Source organism: Pinus tabuliformis, chromosome 5_1 (assembly GCF_031772625.1).
Source record: "Pinus tabuliformis cultivar Carrire ecotype Pingquan chromosome 5_1, CPIR1, whole genome shotgun sequence".
NCBI lineage: Eukaryota > Viridiplantae > Streptophyta > Pinopsida > Pinales > Pinaceae > Pinus > Pinus tabuliformis.
In genome coordinates this window covers 526,628,128-526,636,971 of record NC_142305.1, presented here as the reverse complement: position 1 = coordinate 526,636,971, position 8,844 = coordinate 526,628,128, and the positions used below count along the sequence as shown (strand labels likewise).

At 32.1% G+C, this 8,844-nt stretch overlaps 1 pseudogene; it reads left to right on the top strand.

Moving 5' to 3' along the window:
- The first annotated feature begins 398 nt into the window (after window positions 1-398).
- LOC149165846 (plant cysteine oxidase 3 pseudogene) lies at window positions 399-2,776 on the top strand (annotated as a pseudogene).
- The last annotated feature ends 6,068 nt before the right edge of the window (window positions 2,777-8,844 follow it).

Here is an 8,844-nt window from a genome sequence, read left to right as displayed (position 1 = left end):
GGTTTTTTTTGTGTCAGTCACATAATCGCATAATATGACATTCTCAAACATTGGATACGTTGGTGTACACAACAGGGACCATATGGTGGCAGTAGATGTTACATTATATACATTAGCGTTATTATTATTTTCTGGCACCTCACACAACTTTTGGGACACCTTCTAGCAGTGTTGCATCATTTCCAGCTATGAGGCAGCATTATATTATGATTGACAATATTATACTGTGGAAGAAAGCGCTATAATTGTAGGCCCAGGGAATTCGTTACACAGTTGGTGGCATTATATATCATATGTAAATGGAGATATGAACTTGAATCCTAGATGCCAGTTTTAGCAACTCAAAGTGAATTTTTAGTCCTTTTCTGTAAAAAAAATTCGTAGCAGAAGAATCATCCATGTCTGGCATTCGAAATGGCAGAACCTCGGGTGTTGGTGCGACGAGTGTGGAGGAAGAGAAGAAGCTCATGGACCAAGGTGCCCACATTAATCTCAAGGTCAAGGGACGGGATGGAAATGAAGTATTCTGCAAGATCAAATGTAGCACTCAACTGAGGAAGTTAATGAATGCTTATTGTGATAGGCAATCCGTTGATTTTAACTCCATATTTTTTCTGTTTGATGGGAGGTGTTTACGAGGGGAACAAACTCATGAATAAATTGAAATGGAAGATGGGGATGAGATTGATGCCATGATTCATCAAATAGGAGGCAGGTGTTAAAGTGTGCTGCAAACTGGATGACAACCTCTTGTCACTTGAAAGACAGTTTGAATTTGGAAATATGTCAGAACTTTTTGAACTTAGTTTTGGCATGTAATATTAATTTTCATAGACTTAATTAATGTGCTCAGAGATAATATATATAGATGTCTTTATATGCAAAACCTTGAAATAAAAAATGGATGTGAACTCTAAGCTATCTTGATTTCCTTTTCTCTATTATGTTAATATTCTATTGTACATGTTTGGCACATAATATCAAATCTTTGGCGCCTTCAAGTGGTTGAAGTACTACACTGAATGACACTTAAATGGTTGCAATGTAATGGGATTTGACAATATCAAACACATATAAGCGCATTAGAGCTGATATATTTTTAATTTGACGACAGATAGATTTAGAAAACATCATGCAACTTGTGAGACTGAGTCATCCCTCCAATCACTCGGATCGTCAAAGTGCTCTAAAAAAATCCCATCAGGGTACTCAGTTGAAGCTCATAGGGAACTTGCTGGAATAACGTAAGATTATGAATGTGAAGAGGTGTCCAGAGAGCCTCAACTCTTGAATGAGGCCCTGTGCGAGGAAATGTAGTGCCTCTTCAACATCAAAGCTTGATACATTTTCAATTCCATCACTCCCTCCTGGTCGGCTCATTTTGTCCATGGTTTTTCAAGGACTAGGGTTTGGTGCTTGTTCCAGAAGCCACCTCAAGGTCACTCCCTTCCAATCGAGTTCTCAGTATACCATTTAATAATAGGCATTTAAAACTGTTCTTTTAAATATGTACATGACAATTGATGTTCAGTCGTTGTTAGATCACTGCCATCTCTCCGTAACTTCCATATGGGAAAGGAATGGAATTATTTCACATACCAATGGGATTATTTCGAAGAACAAACAATATAGCTCCATCAACAACGTAAAGAATTTATTGTTGGCGTTGACAGCAGGGTATTAAACAATGTACTGGGAGTATTAAAAGGGTTGTGTATTATTATGAATGTTGTGAAATGGCATGTGATGGTGTGTTTTATTTTCGGTTATGATTTCAATTCGACCACATAATTGCTTGAGTGGACGATATATTAATATGGTGTTATATATATATATATATATATATATTGATATGATATTATTATGTCCAGCATGGAATCACTGTTCCTATACTCGATTATTAATGTCAAGGGATTATGGCTCATCCATGGCCCAAAAAGTCCCAAGTTTGTTATGGATGAATGCTACGATATGGAATTGTTTGAATGGACTAAGGGGGACATCAATGATGAGGCTCATAAAGAGCATGTGAATGCCATGATTGAAGATTAAGAGCCCTTTGAGGTTCTTTCTGCATAGCAAAAGTCGTCGCCTGCTATCATCAAAGCTATTTTACTTCTGCTTGAGAGGACGATAGATTTTATATCTGATTGTGGGGCTTAATGAGGATGCATTGGAACAAGATCGTGGGTATGTTTTTTTTGGGACAAAATATGAAAAGAATTCGACACTCAACTATGGTGGATCGTTGGTCACAACTTGTTACATACTTGCACATTTATGAATGTGATAGCTTTAGGATTGGTATATTTTGTTTTCCAACATCAGCTATTATCCCACTCCATGATCACCCTGGACTGATTGTCTTGAGCAAGATCCTTTATGGCTCATTGCATGTTAAATCCTATGATTGGGTTGACCCATTTAACATACCAAAATCCATCGATAAATCACAACTAATATTAGCCAAACTGAAGGCATACACTGTTATCTCAGCTCCCTGTGAGACATCAGTGTTATATCCGACAATTAGAGGCAATTTACATTATTTCACAGCAGTGACATCTTGTGCAATACTTGAGGTCCTTGCACCACCTTACTTGGACAAAGCTAGAAGGAATTGCACATTTATCGTGATTACCCATGTGCAATTTTTCAGGGAAATTTTATCAAGAAGACTGATGAAGATCAAGGTTATGCATGGTTGGAGGTAGATTATCCCAGTGACTTTTTTGTTAGAGGCAGACAATAAATGGGCCCTAAAGTTGAGGTTTGATGATATTTGTAAATATCAACTCTTGTTGAGATATCCAATGTTCTTAGAGTGTCAAAGAAGTGGATGGCATGTTTAAGTATATGAAGTTAGCTAGTTTTTTTTCTTTGTGGCTAATCACATTGATTATCGCATGTGTGAGGAGGGATTAATTCATGGTGCAGTGAATGGTTGGCATATTAATAATATTGTTTATATACCCTCTCATTCAAAATTACTGGTCGATATAAGGTGAACAACGTTATATTATATCATTTCCAGAATACGCATTGTCTCCGAGAATATCAGTTCACATGTATGCATTTGTTGTGCATTTGAAATATGAAGGGATATGTTCTTCATATCAAATAACCACCTTACATTTCAGTAACAGAATCTTGAATGTAGCATATTATATACATAATATAGGCACATCTATGAAGATATCCTCAAATGCACATTATAACATTTCATCCCTGTAACACTATCAGCACTTAACGCTCAAGAGACATGTAGCAACAATCATCGACAACAAATAAAAAAAACCATTGAGATATTATATGGTGGCACAACGGTGTTATATCATGGCACAACGTATATATATATATATATTTGGCAAAGTGAATGTTGGATGTGCGTGTAATGAAATGACATGAAGGAGCTTATTAACAAGAAACAATATTGTGGAGGCCGGTCACAAAGTTATTACGGGCTGATTATTAAGTTGGCAGACTATTATTCTTAATATAACAAATGACAATGATTCATGATATTGGAACACATCGCACAAAGTTTATTGCTTATGCTGGTCAATTTATTTCAAGGGCGCAATTCATTCAATGATGCATTCCTTACAAAGTGTTCTCTCAACAATATTCTTTCAATATTTAACAGAGTGTTCTCACAACAATATTTTGCAATGTTAAAATTTCTGAAGAGTATTTGGAGCAACATTCATTTAATATAGAGCAGCCCTAATAATCCATATGGAGTGGAGAAGCCCTATTAAGTCATCTCAACACCTGTAATCCCCTTGCCATTGATGTCAAAGGGGGAGGTAATCAGAGGAAGGAAGACACTTCTCAAGACAAAAGGGGGAGGATTAGTGTTTTTCCATCAATGCCAAAGGGAGAGATTGTTGCCATTATTGTCATTGATGGCAAAGGAGAAAAGTAGCAATAACGAAGTAGCAACAATGCAAGGAGTAGCAACAAGGCAAGGAGAAGCAACAATACAAAGAGCAACAAACAACAAAGTAGCATCAATGAAAGGAGGAGCAACAAGGCAAGGAGAAGCAACAATACAAGGAGCATCAAGAAACAAAAGAAGGCAACGGAATAGAAGGAGGAGGAGTTGTGATACATTAAAATGTTTTCATAATGTTGCAGATATTTCTATATTAAAAAATGTATGACGTGAAATTGTTGATTAAGCTTAATTGTTGTGATGCAAAGGCAATACTCCAATGCAAAGGAAAATGTTGCAAAGATTGTTGTGATGCATTAATGATAAATGTTGTCATTTGACGTTGGCATTAGGTTGATTCATTTAATCATTACATGTGGTTGAAATTAATATTGGATGGATTATTTATTTTTGTGTTCCAATATTCAAGATCTGATGAGTTTGGAAACGAATGAGTGGAAGGCAAAGAGTCAAGCCTATTCACTTCATATTCCTATGTGGAATCCAACAACCAGAAAACTAATATGTGATTTTGGAGGGCATGTGAGGTTGTTGAATGGGAGAATGTGAGAGAGATAATAGAACCATTATGCATTAGATACATGGCACATATGGAGCTGATGTGATGCAAATTTGAAGGGAAGAACATGAATAAATGAAGAGGGAGACATGCATAATTTATGACCAGGTAAACCAACACATTGTTATTCTGTGTTTGCATAAGGAGATGGTAGTCTCCTTTCAAGTTGAAGCTTGATAACTATCCAGTTAGAGCTGGTTGAGGTAGGAGCCTCTTGTGAGTTGTAGACTACAAAAATCATATGGGAGTTGGAGCTTCCTTACATGTTGCATCTTGCAGAAAATTGAGGTAGCAACCTCATGTAGGTTGGGGCCTACAGAAAATCATATGTAATATGGAGTAGGAGCTTGCCTTTACATCACAACAATAATAAAACCGTGGTTTTCTCCCTTTATGGGTTTCCACATATATTTGGTGTCAACGTGTGATCTTATTATGTGTTCATGTGATGGTTTGGTTTGCTTATTATTTGTTGATCACATATTCAATATGTTGGTTATTATTGGTTAAGCTTCTCATGTAATGTTTCAATTAATGAGTTTTAGGAAAAGAATATTAATGTCCATGATTATACTAAATTGATTCACCCCCATCCTAGTTTAGTCAAGTTTTCATTTAAAAAAAAAAAAGAAAAAAAAAAAAGAGCAAATATTTTTTCCCTAATTTATGAGCAACCTCCTTTTACCAATGTCTATCTTAAGCAAAGAGAATAAAGCAATCACTTTTTTCTTTTAACTTAATCTCTACATTTTAACAGAAAACATTTTAATTAAAAAAATCATAAGAAAATAATAAAATAGTAACATCTCATCATAATATAAAACTTGTTTTTTTGAAAAATTTTATTCGGATTGTCCACAGTCTCCATTTTTCAGTCTACATTTTGAGTCTATAACAAGACTTATCTTTAGGACTAATGTGCAAAGAAGAGAAAGTATCGAGGTAATAAATATGGGCGAGATGCCAACAAAGAGGAGGAGAGCCGACCAACAGATCCAAAGGATGAAGAAAACCCTAAATAGAATTAACGCAATATTTAATGAGAAATTAAATATTTAATTAATTAATTTCAATTTTAATTAATTTCAATTTTTTTTTCTTTCTATAATTGATTTTAATTTATATTCAAATAATTCTTTAATATGTTATTTTTATAAAATTTTAATTTTTGAATAAAATAATCCAAAAATACTATAGTCTTTAAAATAAGAGAAATATTAAAATAAAGTTAATAATAATATTATTATTGTTAGTATACATAACAAAGTTATTAGTAATCATATTACAAAAAAATGTAGTATGATACTAATAATAAAGTTCATTATTAATAATTGTATGGTATAATATTATTTATAAAGTAATAACCATAACAATAATTAGATTAGGAACAATTTCAAAAATTATCTTATTGTCAGTATTCATAACAAAGTTATGAGTAATAATTTCCATATTACTAATAAAATGCATTATGATACTAATGATAAAGTTTATTAATAATAGTTTTATGGTTTAATATTAATTATACCTAATAAAATAATAACTATAATAATAATTAATGTAGGAATAATCTCAAATAAAGGGAAACATTAAGAGGAGGGCACATGAGAAGGAGATTATAAGGGAGGGAGCTAAAAGGTGAGATTAAAATTGAGTGCGACATTATAGACATAAGGGATAAAGGCAAGATGAGGGTGAAATGATCTAAAAATGGAGAGGGATTAACCTGTGAGGGGGAGGGGGATCAATGGAGAAAACAAGGTGGGAGGGGCTCAATGCAAGAGGATTATGTTATAGTTGTGCGAGAGAGTAAGGGAATCCAATTTCTGCTTATTTCCAATCCCCCATTCCTATTGAGATTGTGAGGGTGCTTAATGATTTCAAGGGCCTCACAAATTTTTCTTTTATACTTATGGTTTTCATTAGCGATAACTTTAGTGTCTTCCAAGCAGATGTGATGACAAGTCTTGGTTGAATTTTCAACCAGTGCTGAAGATCGTGTTCTACCATTTTTTATGTCAGTGCCATGTTCTTTAAGTCTGATCCTAAATGTCCTTCATGTTTCACCAATATAACAATTTCTGCAAGAACATATGACTTTATAAACACTCTTTTGCTGGAGTTGATCAAGAGTATCTTTCACGGATCTCATCTTTTGTTTTATTGTCGTCATGGGCTTGAAAGAGGTTTCAATATATTTCCTTTTTAGAACCTTAGCCAACTTGTCTATGACCCCTTGAATGTATGGTAGATAAGCCCTTCTGTTAGAAACTTGGGAATTTGTTTCAGGTTGTCTCCCTTTGCTTCAGGATCTAGCTCTTCTAATTCTCTTGATGATGTCTGTGTTTTTATATCCAATGCGAGTAAAGACTTTCTTTAAATATTATATTTCTTCTTTAGTGTGAGAGGAATTTGATATTATGAAAGCTCTTGTGAAAAGAGTCTTAAGAACCCCCATCTTTTGCGTCGAGTGATGGTGTGAGTCCGCATGAAAGTAGTTATCAATATGTGCTTTCTTTCTGAACACTTTATGTCTTAAAAATCCATCTTCATTTCTTATGTCCTAACTTGTTTTTTCTTTCATTTTTGATCATCCAATTTATATTTTCCAAAATAATATATTTTTTAATATTTTATACCAAAATGTTTCTTTCTTATAAAAATATAAGTTATAGTATAACTTACAAAAAAGTTGCTAATAAAAAAAATTATTAGAAATATAATGGCCACGGTTAAAAAAAAAACTAAAAAATCAATAAATTTTTAAAATATATTATTTCCATATTAATATATTATTTGTATCTAAAATATAATGCATATTAAAACATAAACATAAGTTTAATATCAAAATAATAAAGTTATATAATTATAAAGATAATTCTTATTTTCACTAGTTTTTTAATGTTGGATTTATTTGTTTTAATATTTTATATAAAGTCTTTTTACGTTTTACTAATTATTCCCTACTTCTATCCCTATTCCCTATTTGTATCTATATTATGCAAAGAGAATAAATTAACTTATCCCCCTAATTTAAAGACAACTTCTTTATCTTAGATAAAGAAAATAAAGTAACCGGATAAATAAAATAAAGTAACCACTTTTTAAAGGATTTTTTTTTACTTAATTTTTATATTTTATATTTCAAAACATTAAACATTTTACTTATTATTTTGTTATAAAAATATGATAAAATAATTAACATTTCATATATATAATTTTAAAACTAAAAGGTTAGTGTAAATTAATGTTTCTTTCTCGAGAAGTATAAGTTATGGAAAAAAAAATTAATAATCAAGAAGAATTAATATATATATATATATATATATATATATATATATATATATATATATATTTATATATATATATATATATATATATATATATATAATTTATTAGTCTTTATCAAGATAGGACTTTAATGCCATAATCTCTGGATAAAGTTGCAATATTTATGCTATGACAGGAGTTATTGCCTACATAGACATGATATTTACTATGAGTTTATTTTTTAGTATTATTTTGTTTTTATCAACAAAAAAAATGCAATTTCTCCATAGTTTAACGTTATAAATTGAATTTTATTAATATTTAAATTTATTTATCTATTATCCATTTAGGATAACTCAAGTGACCATGGTTGTGAAATGAAGTCCGTCTCACCAAGTCTTGGGTTGAAATCTTGTGCTATCCCCTTAATCAAGGTGAGAAGTTGGAAATGATGAAAATGTAGTCCAAACAAGCTTACAATTTTTATTTATTTATCTACTATAATTAATTTTATTATTTAATAATTGTTTTAGGTATTCTTCTCATATGGACCACCTTTTCAACATATAACCAATGTGTACTCTTCTTAACAACCTCACTCATAAATTCTACCCTAAACTCTAAAAAATAGGCACTATTCATGAGCAAAGTGTGATATCAAGGCTGTATCCGCGACCAGAATGTCAGTTTCTGCTTTCGGTTTTTTTCAACTCATTTACAATCTGGTCCATTTCACCAGAGATTTATCTACTCGCAACTACACAACATGTTTATCAAATACAATCAATACGATTTTTATAAATAATCCTGGAAATCTAGGATTTCAGTAATGGAGCCGAAGGTGCATAGTTCGTTATCAAATATATTCTTTCTTTAATTCGAGTATGTTTACATTTTTGTGTGAGGTAGGTATGTGCAATAGTAGCTTTCAGTTCACTAGATTTTTAGCATGTCTCCTTCGCCTAGTACAGGGCACAACCACCCTTTGTGAGGTTTGATCTTAGATCGCCTTGCTGACTAAGTACATCCTCAAATATATTTTAAAAATATTTTACAATTT